We start from the raw sequence: 15,318 nt of genomic DNA on the forward strand, positions 1-15,318 counted from the left end.
AAACGAACAGACACACGAGGTTATGAACACTGGGTTGCTGTGCGATGAGTCGAAGCGTTTGGACAGGGTACACACCAACGATGAAAAACCCACGGCATTCACTGGAGACCAACGTAGGTAGGCAATAAGCTCCAAGTTTTAACGGCAACTGACACACCTGCGGCAAACGTGGTCACATGATGAGAGATTTCCGGTCAACTTTGCTGACGGACGGGCTGTCGAGTCAAGATTGGTTGTTTTAATGGCGGATAATGGAGGAAACAACGATAAGATAGAATTCCTGTTGGATTTGGGGGCCAGTGACCATATGGTAAATTCGAAGCAGCATTTTTTCGTCCGTTGAAATCTTGGATCGACCGGTGTACATTGGTGTGGCAAAGAGCGAAGAATCTTCGGTGGCCAAAGAAGCCAGCTCAATCAACGGAAAGAGTAACTGTGGTGTTATGATGACATCGTCGTCTTGGTCACATCAGTGAAAATGTTGCTGTTATTTTTGTAACGCTCATCGATGATCGTTCCCATTTTGCTATGGTGTATCTACTGCGGAAGAAGTCAGCGGTGTTTGATAAATTTCAAAAATTTGAGGCGATGACAACAGCGGCGCGTGGAACAGAACATTCAAAACTCACTGTGGATCAAGGACGTGAACACTGCATTGAAAAGGTACGTACGATGTTGATTGAAGCCAACGCACCAAAGTCGCTTTGGTGTGGAGCTGTGTTGTCTGCCGAGTTCATAGTCAACCGAAGCCAGAAACGTCACCCCAGCTGGGTTATGGTACAGAAGAAAACCAAGCTTGAAGAAGATGCGTGTCTTTGGATGCCAAACTTTTGCGTGGATACCGAATCAACAAAGAAGAAGTTGTATGTCAACCGTCATTAACTGTTCATGGTCGGATATGCAATGGCTACCGACTATGGGACGAGGATTGCTCTTGACGTCAAGTTTAAGAGCTGCTATCCGTGGGTAATCAAAGCTGCAGATTATGCTGAAGAAAGACAGGTGGTGTCATTGAATTACGAGCCAGAGAAGGAAGAGAAAGGTATGGTATCTGCGAAAGAAATCGTCCAGAAGGATCCGATCGACAGTGATGATGAAGTCCGAAGGTGGGCCCAAAGATGCAGCGTAACAAACCATTTCCGTGGTGCAACTAGGCAATCCTCGCTTCCTTCGCACTTAGATCTGAATATGTCTTTCGGCTCAAGCGGCAGTCCACATGGCGCAGCGAACGGGTGCGCAGGTTACTCGGTAAGTTCCTTAGTTATCTTACCGGCTTCAAATGCTGTTGGTTCTCCTTACTCGTCAAATGTTCCTGAAACATGCAACAAGATTGATGCTCGAGAGGATCGTGATCACTGGTATCAACCTTGCAGGACAAACTGGAATCCATGATGATTAATCATGTATGGAAGCTGATGGTGTGTCCGGTTGGCGTGAAACTGCTAAAAACGAAGTGGATGTTTCGACTCAAGGAGGTTGAGACCGGACGACCGGTTCGTTATAAGGCACGATTGGTGGTTGAGGTTAAGGGATACTATGGCCTCCATAAAAAACTACGGTCGCATAATCTGAGTCTTCGCACCAAGTGTATCCTGTACAAAACGCTAATAAGACCGGTCGTTCTCTACGGGCATGAGACGTGGACAATGCTCGAGGAGGACTTGCGAGCACTCGAAGTTTTTGAACGTCGGGTGCTAAGAACCATCTTTGACGGTGTGCAGGAGAACGGAGCGTGGAGGCGTAGGATGAACCACGAGCTTGCGCGCCTCTACGGCGAACCCAGTATTCAGAAAGTGGCTAAAGCTGGAAGGATACGCTGGGCAGGGCATGTAGCTAGAATGCCGGATAGATACCCTGTAAAATTGGTGTTCGCTTCAAATCCGGCGGGAACGAGAAGGCGAGGGGCGAGAAGGGTGGACCAGATGGAGCACGATCTGCAAAGTACCGGGTCCCGCGGAACTGGAGGCAGGCAGCCAAGGACCGAGTGAATTGGCGGAACCACGTTATGCAGGCCATGTTTTAGGACGTACGGCCATCTAAGTAAGTAAGTGGTGGTTAAGGGATTTCTTCAACTCCCTGGCATTGACTTCGACGATACGTTCGTCCCAGTAGACAAGCTGTCCTTAGTTCGAGTGGTGTTAGCCATTGCCATTCAATTCCGCAGTTCCAATTATGATTACTGTCTCTACTTGTCTACCATTGACGGCGATGAAATTTATTTGGTGCTCCACGTGGATGACCATTTGATAGTCGACCGGAGCATCAGAACAATTGAAATTTTGAAGCGTCGTCTTTCCGATAAGTTCAAGATGACTGATTGCGGAGAAGCGAAGTTCTTAAGACTTGAATACAAAGTGGACCGTGGCGACCTGAGGCTGTCCCAAGATTCTACCATTACCAAAATTCTGAAGAAGTTTGATCTGTTCGATTGCAGCAAGATCTGATGAACATTAGCACCATTGCAATCTAAGATAGTGTGAATTCATCTCTGTTAATTTTTTTTTTGTTCGAGATTCTTAGAGCTAACAGAAAAATCTCTTACAGTTAACAAAGAAGACTATCTCACTAGCATTAGTGCATCACACTGATACAGAATCAAATGGAGAACTCTATATCGAGAGCTGCTGGGCAGCACTATGTATTTAATGTTGTGCGTCCCTCCGCGTCTGTGTTATCCAGTGAGTTACATGGGAAGCAAACACCATCGGAGAACCATTGGCAGACATTGAAGTGGATTATCAGGTACCTCAGAGGAACAATCACCATGGGCCTACGTTACAGGTTGACGCACACTGGACCTCCGACACATATACTGTTTAAGTTCACGGTTCAACGATTTCCTGGATAAGTCCTAAGCAACCAACGGTGCCAATGTCTTCGAGCGAAGTGGAATATGTTGCACTAGGCGCAGCTGTGTCTGAAGCAGTCTGATTGGTCGAAGTTCTGGAGGACTTGAATTGCAAATCCCTAGCGGAAACCGGCGGAATGCGGCTGCATTAGATGAGCTAATAATCCAGAGACTAGTCGACATCAATCTTCACTACCGAGCAAACAGACCTGTACACGAAGGCAACGAACGTTATAAGATTGAAGAGATGAATGACTTGGGTGTGATGAAAAACTCCTCGTTGTCAGTCATCGATCCGCCGTTATTGCTAAGACTAAACGATAGTTAGGGTTTATAACCAAAAAAAAGTTATAACCCATATAAAAAGCGACCTCTTCGCTAGGATGTCGTCTCACGAATTCCTTTCTAATGCTGATTCCCGAATCTTAAATCCTCACGGTACTACACTCTTATTAACTGTATTTTCGATGTTTCGATGACATTACGCGACGCAGGACAAGACAAGACAACACTTATTGTTCTTACAACATATGTGTGTTGTCTTGTCTTGTAAAAATAACTAATATACTACAATCCCCCCTAGGAATAAAATGAATTAAACTATAACCTGTTGATTTATTAATTTACTTTTAATAAGCAATATAATCGTCATATTTACTTGGGGCCTTCCTTGTTCTCTTCATTGGTACTCCCGCAGAACTAGGATTTCGAACCTGCTCGGTAACGAATCATCCGTATCATTATCTCCAACTCTGTCTAATTTTTAAATGAGCTAAGTTGCATCTAAACTCTTTACCATGTAGATTTGATAATCGTATCAGATCCAACTTTATTCTGTACGATGAACTTCTCGTTACTGAAGTTAGTCTCGTTACTGAAGTTAGTGTCCTATTCAGTACGTGCCGCATCATTATCCTTTATAATGTCTCATGCTACGGTAAAGATGAGCGTGGCCAGCAATGATGATTATCAGACCCAGCGATGCCAGATTGGAAGACATGTCTTCAAGTGCAAGACATTTACCCTGCGATGAGGACATCCTTGTTTGTGAAGACAAATGGAAGACATTCGAAAGTATGTGAAGACATAAGAAAATATGTAAATATGGGTCTCCTACGAAAGGCAGAACCACGAAAAGCGGAAATACGAAAGGCAGAATATTTCATAAGGCAGAATAACGAATGGCAGAATCAAAAAATGGTCTGTTTTCTTTTTAACAACACATACTCGCGGCCTTTGGCCGACTCTATTGTCCAAGTTCGCTGAGTAGATGGTTGAAATTCAAACAACTAAAACTGAATATAAGTAAAACTAAATTTATGGTTATTTCGCGCAACCGTGTTACTGAAAATGTCTCTGTGGAAATTGACAGCGAGACACTTGAACGCGTACGTGAGATGAAATATCTTGGCGTGACTATTGATGACAAACTTAAGTTCAATATTCATATTGACAATGTCATCAAGAAAATTGCCAAAAAATATGGAATTCTCTGTCGTTTTAATAAAGAGTTGAGTACTTTTAGCAAGATTCATCTCTATAAATCAATCATCTCTCCCCACTTGGACTTTTGCTCTTCCATTTTATTTTTGGCAAATGAAACTCAAATATCGAGGTTACAGCGTTTGCAGAATAAAGTTATGCGGTTAATTTTGAGATGTAGTAGATTCACTTCCTCGGCCTTGATGTTGGATGCCTTGCAATGGTTATCTGTGAAGCAGCGAATTGTGTTCATGACGATGGTGTTCATTTTTAAAATAGTTAACGGATTGCTGCCTCGATATTTGTGTGATCGAATTGTGAGAGGAAGTGATATTCATAGATACAATACTAGAAACGCGACAGAAATTCGAACACCAAATTTTATTTTTGGAGCTTCGCAGAATTCATTATTTTTTAAGGAATTAAGGTGTTCAATTCGATGCCTACACAGGTCAAACGTGCAGCAACGCTACTTGAGTTCAAGAGACAATGTATTTCACACGTCAAAGCTGTTTTTTAGGCAGCTAAACAGAAATGTTTTACAATTCACGCACTAAATTGACGAAGTTTTTATAACGGATGATTTTATGTGGACTTTTGCTGTAATAGCTTTTTAGTATTTATTTAAGCATTGTAAAAACTATTATGTTCGTCCCGATGATAATGATGGATTTTGTATTTAATGTTGTAGTAAAAAAAAAAAAAATGAGAAGTCTACAAAGGTTTGAGAATCGCGCGCGTTACACAGATATAATTGACTACCTTTCTTAAATTAATATTTGACATTTTGAAAAATAAAGGTTTTTTTTTATTTACATACATACAGATGTATTTTGCTGATGTATGTTATGAAAATTGAGTTTTTGTGACACAATAAACTTTTAAGTAGTTCTGGACATACGTCGGATTACTCGGGAAAATTATGACACTTTTGATTGTCTTTGGACGTTGAAATTCCTAGCTGTTCTAGGACTTTTTCGGGTTGGAAATTTTCTAGACTTCCCTAGGTGGGGACATCCTCATGAGTCTCATGTTAAGTTCACGGTTTACCTGTGCTTTGCTTGCTGAGTTCGGCGGGAATGGCCTTGTTGGGACTGTAGCAATTTAGCTGTGGGCTAGATTGGGTGTTGGCTTAATTCAGATGTGAATAATGTTCAATTGATTGAAAGAAGTAAAATAATTAGAATTTGGTAATCTTGGTCGTAGAACGGCTTAGAAATTTGTGTTTAAATTTTTTTTATTCAGTAATACAGCCGTTTAAGCATTGGAATATTATGGAGGATTTTATATCTGTATTGACAAAACCAGTCCGTTTTTTTTTGCTTTCTGGTTGCATTGAAGTAATAACTAATTATCTAATAGATAAATCGTCTACCTCAAACCTTTGTAGGGGTAAGAGGCGGGACCATCATCATCATCATCATCATCATCAAGTGTGTGCTGTCCTTACTCGCTACCGCTCGTTCGGACTTAACTAAGGGAAAGAAAATCTGTTTGAATAATCCTAGAAAACCAGTAGATCAGTTATTTGTATGCGAGAGACCGCCGCTTCCGACGGCGGGTCGGCGGCCGGCTCGGACCGCTGAAACCACCTTGCCCTATGCGTTTTCGTCGCATGAATTGTTTTATGTTATTTATAACCAACAAGCCGTTGAGACTAGTGTAAGTTATACCTAACATCGAAAAATTACTCTCCGCGATGCCGTGAGAGTCTTAACCCTCCATAAGGCAGTGGCAACTATATTGCCACCAACAACTTTCGTTGTTTCCTGCTTAATAATTACGAGCTATGATTAGTGATCAGAAATAAACATTAAATTTTAATGTCATTTTTTAGGCTCGGCCCGTTAAAGGGTTAAGGACCTGAGCCAAACCAGTTTGCGCGTTTCGGATCTAATAATTAGGCTTGATTTGCACCTCCCATCAAAACTGGTCATTGCTGTATGACCAGTTATTATGTCTGGTTACTAAATAATATTAAATAATAAAAGTAGAGCAGCAGCTTTGATACCGTGACCAGGATTCGCACCAATTTGCCATCACGCACTTGGCTATCGTGAGTCAGGTTCTGCTACCAGTGTTTCTGCCTTTCGTGCCCTTCGAAATTCTACCTTTTGAAATATTCTGCCTTGTGTGTACGGTCATAGAGTTCTGCCTTTCATGATTCTGCTTTTCGTGCTTCTGCCTTTCGTGATTCTGCCGTCTGTGGCGAACCCGTAAATATGTTCCGCATTTTGCACAGATGGTGACCTTTTTTTTGCTCGGCAGTTTTCGATTTGCCGGTAAAATTTTTTCAGTCTTTGGTCGGTTCTAACGAGCCATCTCGAGTTGAAAGCCATGTGAAGACATTTTTTACTGTAACGTTAAGACATTTGGAAAAATGACCCGGCATCCCTGATCAGGCCTACCTCGGTTTAGATTGGGTAAAATGTTACTCCCAATAGGGTTGTCGATATTGAAAATAAAATATCGATATTCGTTTTATCGATATTGAAAGCGGCATCGATATTGAAATCGATAATACGTGTCGATATCGATATTTTATCGATATTTTCCTTCATATATTTTTTGTTTGGATTTTAGTTAGGCCTGAAACAAGCTGAACGCCGACGTGAGCGATCGGGCGAGATTCTTGCCGAAGGTTTACAAACAGCCGTGAGTAGAGTTGTTCATTAACCTACGGCGAGAATCTCACCCGATCGGTCGGGTTGGTGTTCAGCATGTTTCATGCCTTAAGGTGAAACCTCATTGAATCCAAAAATGGCCGACTTCGAGTCACCACTTCGAATTTTCAAAAGCACAAGACTCGGAAATACTCATTGCGTTTCCTATGAAAATTCTTTTTTATGTTTGCTTCACCACAGCAAACATAAAATAACATTTTCACAGAGAACGCATTAACTGTTTCCGAGTCTTGTGCTTTCGAAAATTCGAAGTGGTGACTCGAAGTCGGCCATTTTTGGATTCAATGAGGTTTCACCTTAAGCAGGTATTAGACGAAGCAAATATTTGCTATTTTTTAATACAGATTTTCTTTTGTGCAAATAAAAATCGTACCAAAAATAGCAAATATTTTCGTCGTCTAATACCTGCTTTAGTATTGCATATTCCGGCGAAGTGTTTGCTATTTCATCTCGTCCGTTAGGACAGCGGGCCGATTGCTGATCGCTTTACGCAAGGTGCATTTTCCAATCAGATTAAACCGACGTTTCGTGAGCCGCGTCTCCTAATCGTCACTGATCCATTGACTAATCAGCAGTCAGTTACTGAAGCATCCTACCTGAACATTCATGTTATCGCTTATGTAACACCGATTCTTTACTGAAATTCATCGATCCTGCCATCCCAATGTAACACCAAGACATCGCATTTGATCGGTTTAATGTGGTGGTTATTGCCCCGAGAAGTTTCACACCCAAATTTCTGGAAATTCGCTCTATACATGCTGTCAATAAAAAAGAAATATGGCAACCATATTTCTGTCGAACTGCTTACATTTTCCATCTAGCACTTAATGATTCTAATACCAACAATTCTGGTACCTACTTTTTAGTTGGTTTGCCCTAAAATAGCTGAAATAGAGTAAACGTCCTTTGATTTCTATTGACCTATTTTCGAATAAATATATTTATCAATGGAAAACCAAGCCTTAACCAGGGTGGCCACCCAACCGAGAAAACCGGGAAAAAACCTGGAATTGTATGGAGCCGGGAAAAAAAACCGGGAATTTCACTGAATATTTCAAGCCGGGGTGAGATTGTCAGCTATCTCATGGCGATCACTAAAATTCCTGGAATAAGTTTTCTCGAAAACGACCAAGAAAGACTGGTCTTCTGACCCGGAAGAGATGGCTGACAGGTCACGGGCTGGATGGCACAATCTCACCCCGGCTGCCAGTATATTTAACTCATTTCTCGCAGTGCTTATATCAGTTTTGTTTTTATTCATCTTTCTCTTGAAAATTAATTAACCACGGTAAGCTCCCCGGAAGTAGCAGTCAAACGGCTCGAATTTTGCCTAGAGCAAATGGTTCACAAAGATAATCTCGCGGGAACTGTAGTTGACAGGTTTCGCCAAGAATACTCACAACTGTTGGGTATGCATTCGACGGAGACATTGCTGACTTCCTACCGCCGTAGTGAAAAACGCCTTGATACTTTCTGTAGAGATCTGATAGCTGATTTAGGCAAGAAACGTCCTAACTTGACCGTGTTTATTAAGGAGATTTTGATCCAGCGATTGGTGTACGATGCAGTACAGGATGCCGGTGGTGAAGACGAAATTGATATCACCAAGTCGTTAATCTATTACGCTCGCGTTTCACATAGCCGATATATTGAATTGTTGAAGACAAAGAAGAAGGAGAATTCAGATCAAGATGAAGAAGCCAGAAAGAAGAATGCCACGGCCCGTGCTCTTGAAGCTAATGTGTTTAAGTGTAATTCTTTTATATATTGAATCTTCGGTGGTTGAGGTAAAAACGGTTCCTACAAACTTAATTTGGCCTAGGAGTCCCCGGTAATTAGTATTATATGCGTTGTTTATAAGTTTTAAAAATTCTACGCACCTGCGAGCGACCTTCCGGCAGTTAACCGGAACATTCGCCATGGCGGACGAAAACCTGCGTGCAGGCATGTTTTCAAGCTTTTTCTGTGTTTTTTATTAATTCCTCCTCCGTTTTCGCGACAAAATTGTTGGAATAGATCTTGCGCTTCAAGTATGCCCAGAAACTCTCCATCTCCTCCAACGATCGCTTCGAGTAGTGGGCCGACGCCAAATCTGGCGAGGACACCGTGTCTTCGCCCTTATGGTATTTCTTGATAAACGACACAACTTCTGGCAGGCACTTCGTACTGGAAATTTCCTCGTTCACGGCCAGCCCGGAGCAAAAGAAGAGCAACTTTGACATCCCTTTCTCGCTGATTGTCAGCCACAGCCGCACCTTCTTGGGGAACTTGGTCTGTGAAATATACTTCACCTCGGTGCTCACTTTCTTCGTAGGGGAGGTAAATTACAAAGTGCCCTACTAATCTTTGTTATCTAGGGTTAGATAGGTCTCGTCGTCCATCACCACTGTCACATCGCGATTTGCCAGGGAAATCGACTTGACCATCTTAAACCTCTGTCGCTGCGTCATTGCCTGCAGCTCCGAGACTAGCACCAGTGGACGGGACTGCTGCTTTCTGACATGTATGCCCATGTTTCCAACAACTTGTTCACTGTTTTACCGCATGCACCAACCTCCCGACCAAGTGCACGCAGCGATTTAGCCACTTTTCCCTCGGTCTTCCTCTTCAGCATCCTTTGAAGCTTCTTGTCGTTTAGGGTCGTTGGCCGTCCAGAACTGGGCTTTCTTCCGATGCTTTGAGCGTTGTCCAATTGTGTCAAGATATTGTTGATGCCGGAACGGCATACCAGGCGTCTACAAAGTGCCGCACGATGTCCGTTTTTGACGTGGCGGGGTACCATTTTTTTACCGCAAACGTTATCCTCTTGAAAAAGATGACGTCCGTCACATTTTTCGAATTTCTGCAACAATATCTCTGGATTATAATAAGCGTGAACACGCTTAAAAAGTTACTATATTAGAATGTAATTCGATAATGGGATGTAAATCGTCAGTCACGCTTTTTTAACCCTTAACTGTATGAAAAAATGCAGAATTCTGAAGTACAAATAACCGGGAAAAATATTTGAACGAACCGGGAAAAACCGGGGAAAAACCGGGAATTTAATTTCGAGTTTTGAGTGTCACCCTGCTTAACGTTTGTTTTCAGTATAATGTGCACTTTCAATGAATATCTTATATTGTGTGTAAGCATTTTAAATTTAATTTTGATGCCATGATGAATTTATGATCGGTAGGCAAAATTTTGCCGGCAGCACTCCCCTGATGGCAACCGAGAATATCGGACAGCAATATCGAGCCGCAATATCGAAACATCGATAATATCAAATGCGCCAATATCGGTCAAAAATATTGATATTGTGACGAGCAAATATCGATAATATCAAATATCGATAAAATATCAACAACCCTAACTCCCAAAACATTGTTCCTCAAGCAATCTCAGTGGATGTCTGTAATCTACACCTTAAAATTTATTGCCGGGTCTCGGTAATTTTTGCCGAGAACGGTACTACTGAGTGCTCGGTTGAAAAAATAATGACAGCTGTCACATTTTATCGTAAATCTCGGTTTTCCTAATTTAAATTTCAGCACAAAATATTCGTAATCTCGGCAGTGATAGCTCGCTGATATTGTATGCCGAAATTTCAGTTAGGTTGAACCGAGATTTACGAAAAAATGTGACAGCTGTCATTATTTTTTCAACCGAGCACTCAGTGGTGCCGTTCTCGGCAAAAATTACCGAGACCCGGCAATAAATTTTAAGGTGTAGATTACAGACATCCACTGAGATTGCTTGAGGAACAATGTTTTGGGAGTTAGGGTTGTTGATATTTTATCGATACGAACTTCAAATCACACTTTCCGAGCGAAACTAATCGGATTTTCGATGAACGGGTAGAATAATAGTGTCTTTAAAAGATAAGCAATAAATTTTACTAAAAAAACACTTAAAATATTGAAAAAAAATAGTGGCCCAAATAAGGATGGAAATAATATTGTTTTCTTTATTCCGACATGCTTCATTTCGAACAAGAGCTATCATCGAAATAACGCCGCGAATCATAGTAACCATAGTAACCATAAATTTGTTATGATCGTGTTATTGTACAAAATTGCTGCTAAAAGGCGAAAAACGCCGAAAATTGGTAAAAAATATACTGAAGCAGCTGTTATTGAGTGTCTTCAAGCAATAAAAAGTGGTGTTTCGACTAGAGAAGCTTACAGGCGCTACAATTTCCCACGATTCACCGTAATGTTCCGTGCAAGCAGCAACTGGTCAGAAAAACCACGAAGAGGTAAACCAACTGCATTGACTGTCGCGGAATTAGGATTCAATTGTTGGCTGGATAACTCGGATATCACGTAACGGATTCCCTATTGCGAAAGAACGGCTGCAGTCTACAGTTGCAAGATTCATTTCAGAAAACCCTCGTCGTTCGGACTGCAAGATGAAAGCCGGTATGTTGATACAATAGTAAACTTTCATGTTATTCAATGCTATTGCAATATTGTCTGTGTTAGATTGTAAATGGTACTGTGGATTCATGAACCGCCATCCAGAACTCTCAGTGCGTAAGCTAGAGTTAGTTTCATCAGCGGCTGCTACAGTTGAAGAGATGTATTATTTAGACCTGGCCCACATTAGGAAATTGTTGTGGTCCAAATAAGGAAACGGTGGCCCATTAAAGGAAACTGAAGCGATGATTTATTTCTTTTATTATAAGAAAATAGAGGTATTATCTTGTTGTTTTTCATACAGAAAAGATGATAAACATGTTACTTCATGTTTATACATAATGAAATACTTAATTCAGTTCAGATATTAACACTTTTTCTTGCAAAATTTGCAGCTACGCTACTAAGTGGTCCATTTAAGGCAGTTATACCCTATTTATTCTGGAGCTTTATTTATTCTGGACAGTTCCGTCCTCGCTGAAAATTATGATTGATGGAACTTTACTCTTGATTCGCCTTCCAAAAATGAGTTCTGCGGGTGAGTTTCCTCCCGATGATGAAATTCGGGCAAAAAAAAAACCGCGTAAAATCTGGAATCCGCGTAAAAAAAACCGCGTAAAATCTGGAATCCGCGTAAAAAAAACCGCGTAAATTCCGGAATCCGCGTAAAAAAACCCGCATAAAAAAACGCGTAAAAAGCGAGCTTAGTGTACAGAATAATTGCAGGGCTAGCGCTACGCCGCACAGTGGGACGGATTCAAAAAAAGGCGGACATTAGCTTTTACGAAGAAACTATTAGTTTTCTGATAATTGTGTGTTCACAAAAATTTCATAATTCTTAGAGTATTTTCATGCTGCAATGTAATATTTGAGATTAAGGGGGTATGTGTAAAGATTTCAAATAAATCATTTTCGTTTCGAAATACAAATCAAAATTTTTAAAAAAATGTGAAACATCTAGTTGTTTGATGAATTTTTGTCGAAGAAATGAAAATTCTATCTCGTAAGGAAAAAAAGTTATTGAGCTCCTAATTGATGACCCCCTTAAAATCAGTTTTTTACTCTATCTTTTTTATTTTAAATTTAACAGAAAAATGATGTTCTGAAGAAATGAGAGTATTATAAAAATGCATTTTTTGCAACCAGAAGTGTAGTTCTAGCTATTTTAGTTTCTGATTTATTGCGGATTTTCTCTTATTTCCAGGCAATGTTTAAGAGGGCTTATTTTGAAAGTGCGCAAGTATGCGCAGCCGATCTCAGTGACTATCAGTAGTATGGTTAAGAACCTTTCATTTAATAACTGTATCACGATGGAACATCGTGGAACTTTTCAGAAATATGCAAATAAAACCGTCGATAAGTATAGCAGTTTATATTGACTTACACGAGAATACTGTACTATAATGAAGTTGCGTTATGAATGCCAGTTGTAAGCATGATATCGTGCTTAAATATTCTCAACTCAAGATTATGCATGTAAATAGTAGAAATGCAACGCTTACTCAGATCCATACGATATTATGCTCACAACTGACATTCATAACGCAGTAGTACAGTATTCTCGTGTGAGTCAACATTAGCTGCTATACTAATCGACGGATTTTATTTGCAGTTTTCTTAAAAGTTCAACAATGTTCCATCATGATACGTTTATGGAATGAAAGGTTCTTAACCATACTACTGAAAGTCACTGAGATCGGCTGCGCATACTTGCGCACTTTTAAAGTAAACCCCCTTAAACATTGCCAGAAAATGAGAGAAAATCCGCAATAAATCAGAAACTAAAATAGCTAGAACTACACATCTGATTGCAAAATATGCATTTTTATAATACTCTCATTTCTTCAGAATATTATTTTTCTGTAAAAATTAAAATAAAAGAGATAGAGTAAAAAAACTGATTTTAAGGGGGTCATTAATTTGGAGCTCAATAACTTTTTTTCCTTAAGAAGTAGAATTTTTATTTCTTCGACAAAAATTCATCAAACAACTAGATTGATGAACACATTTTATAAAAGTTTTTGGTTCGTATTTCGAAACAAAAATGATTTATTCGAGATCTATACAAATATTGCATTGCAGCATGAAAATACTCTAAGAATTATGAAACTTTTGTGAACACACAATTATCAGAAAACTAATAGTTTCTTCGTAAAAGCTAATGTCCGCCTTTTTTTGAATCCGTCCCACTGTGCGCCGCTCCTCTCTCCCGAGCCAGAACTCAAACCCACGACAACTGGTTTGTTGGGCCAGCGTCGTACCTCGAGATCAACTGGAAGATAACTACTTCAATTGAATGATTTTGAGGCGCTAAAACGTGCCATTAGTGTGTCACAATAGTAGTATCAGTAAATTTGTTTCATTTATCGTCATAACAGACTGCCATTTGCCGATAACACGATATGGTTCTAGTGCTCTTATTACCTCCTCACTCATTGCAAGCAAGCAAACAACAAATATATTACAAGTAAACACACGCTACCTTCACACGCGCCATTAATTATTAGCAGTGCCTAGACGGCTTAAAGCAAACGCGCCAGAATCACTAACATGACATGTTCAGTAGTGGTACCGATATGCTGATGCTTGTCACATAGACGGGAGATCTAAAATCCAGCGTTGTGAAAGGTAATTTCCAAACACCAGTGTGGTCCGCCGTATTTCTCTGATGGCTATGGAAGGCTGCAATCGACAGCTGTCACTTTCTTCGTGAATCTTAATTCAACCTAGCTGAAGCTCCGATACAAAATATCCGAATTCTCGGTAGTCGTTCATATTCTTTAGTGTCATTAGTGTGCTGGGGAAGAAAGGTAGTGATTGGGTATTTAGTCTTGCTTTCAGCTCTGATTAGTGAACACATAGGTAATTTTTCAAACGATTAGAAATCCATTAAAAACTGACTGAGTTTTAAGCATTTGAGAGTGGACAATTTTCTTGACGCTCTCGATTTTTTCGGCTTTTCCAATTTGCACCCCTATGTTGCCGTAAGACGTAATTACGTCAACATGATTCATGATTCCGAGAAAGGGAAAAAATTCTACTGTATGTTTGTCAGCGATATTGATTGTCAATATATCCGGATACGATCGAATCAGTAGATAATTTCTTGATATCCTGATCAAAAAGATAAGCTCTAATTTATTTAGCATGCAAACAAACTAATGAACTCTATTAGTTTTTCAACAGTGATTTGTACAGTTTCTGTTGCATCTGAAAGCTTTCATGAAGATTTCCGCCGTTTTTTTTTTGTCAAATTTCATAGTTTATGATTAACTGTAGAAAATCATGATTTCTGAAGTGGAGATTTGACCAATTGAACTAGTTTAGGCTGTAAATAAAGGCACAGTTTTCGTTGAGTCGTTCGCTGCGATTCCGATTATGAAATTTCAGCTGAAGCGGTGATTTGTTCAATATAATATAACATAGTACTGATAGGAGCATAGCTCTTGAAACTGAACTAAATTTCTCATGATTAAACAAGAAAAAAAGGCATGTGGAGTTTTGTATTACATTATCGTAATTTTGGTATCCAATTCAATTAATTACAAACCGAAAATTATGTGTGAAATATTTATTAATATGTGTGACTTCTGTTTCGTTATATTTTCAGAGAGCTAGAATGCAACGTGTGAGGTGGTTTATTCAGGTCGACGAAGAATTGTCCCAAGCGTGAGTCTCAGAGGATTACGATGTGTAAGGTAAGTGCATACATCATTTAATAACAACTCAAAGTTCAGTGCGTCTTGAACTGTCCTACAGGTCAGTCGCTTTTCCGGTTGCTTGTGGACTGGTCTTTGACTGCCTATAGCTTCAAAGTTTGTGTTTTGTCAGTGTGTCTTTTAAAGACTACTGAAAGTTATTTCCCATCAGTCTTTCTCAAGACTACCTACTTTTGAATTTA

General features: G+C 40.0%; 1 long non-coding RNA gene across 1 annotated transcript; it reads left to right on the forward strand.

Moving 5' to 3' along the window:
- Positions 1-10,727: 10,727 nt before the first annotated feature.
- Positions 10,728-15,098, forward strand: LOC129725865 (uncharacterized). Its single transcript, XR_008728185.1, has 3 exons — positions 10,728-10,856; positions 10,996-11,420; positions 15,028-15,098. It is a non-coding gene; the product is annotated as an uncharacterized LOC129725865 (long non-coding RNA).
- The last annotated feature ends 220 nt before the right edge of the window (positions 15,099-15,318 follow it).

This window comes from Wyeomyia smithii, chromosome 2 (genome assembly GCF_029784165.1).
Source record: "Wyeomyia smithii strain HCP4-BCI-WySm-NY-G18 chromosome 2, ASM2978416v1, whole genome shotgun sequence".
Taxonomy (NCBI): Eukaryota; Metazoa; Arthropoda; class Insecta; order Diptera; family Culicidae; genus Wyeomyia; species Wyeomyia smithii.